This window comes from Penaeus monodon, chromosome 32, assembly GCF_015228065.2.
Source record: "Penaeus monodon isolate SGIC_2016 chromosome 32, NSTDA_Pmon_1, whole genome shotgun sequence".
Classification (NCBI taxonomy): domain Eukaryota; kingdom Metazoa; phylum Arthropoda; class Malacostraca; order Decapoda; family Penaeidae; genus Penaeus; species Penaeus monodon.
In genome coordinates this window covers 35,398,302-35,398,802 of record NC_051417.1, presented here as the reverse complement: position 1 = coordinate 35,398,802, position 501 = coordinate 35,398,302, and positions in this window count along the sequence as shown.

Here is a 501-nt window from a genome sequence, read left to right as displayed (position 1 = left end):
ATATTTGAGTTATATTGCACAAATTACATACTATATATGCACTGTTTTTTTTCAATAATGAAGGACCACAAAATGAAATTTTCCAGCTCAATCACAGACTTTAATAAACTTCATACAAATAGTAACCTCATTTTCTGAGTAGTTTTGTATGCCCTTTGGAACATGCACAAATAATTTTACATATTCTAAAATTGCAAAATATATGAATACATTAAATGCTAGCTTTTTACCTAGGCAGCTCCAAATGCAAGCTGTTACAGTATTCAAGACAACTCTTCAGTGCATGTTAAAATTTGGATGAACCTTTGTCTTGTTATAATGCATAAACACGAATTACTATACCTGAAGAAATTGCCAAAAGGGTTAATTTAAGGATATCAAGGTTAAGCTTCCATTTTGGCAAACTGCACCAGGGTATCAAAATATTAAGAAACAGTGAGAATATCACAGATTTGTGATTTGAATTTATTGTTAATTTATAAATACAGTTTTGAATCTTAC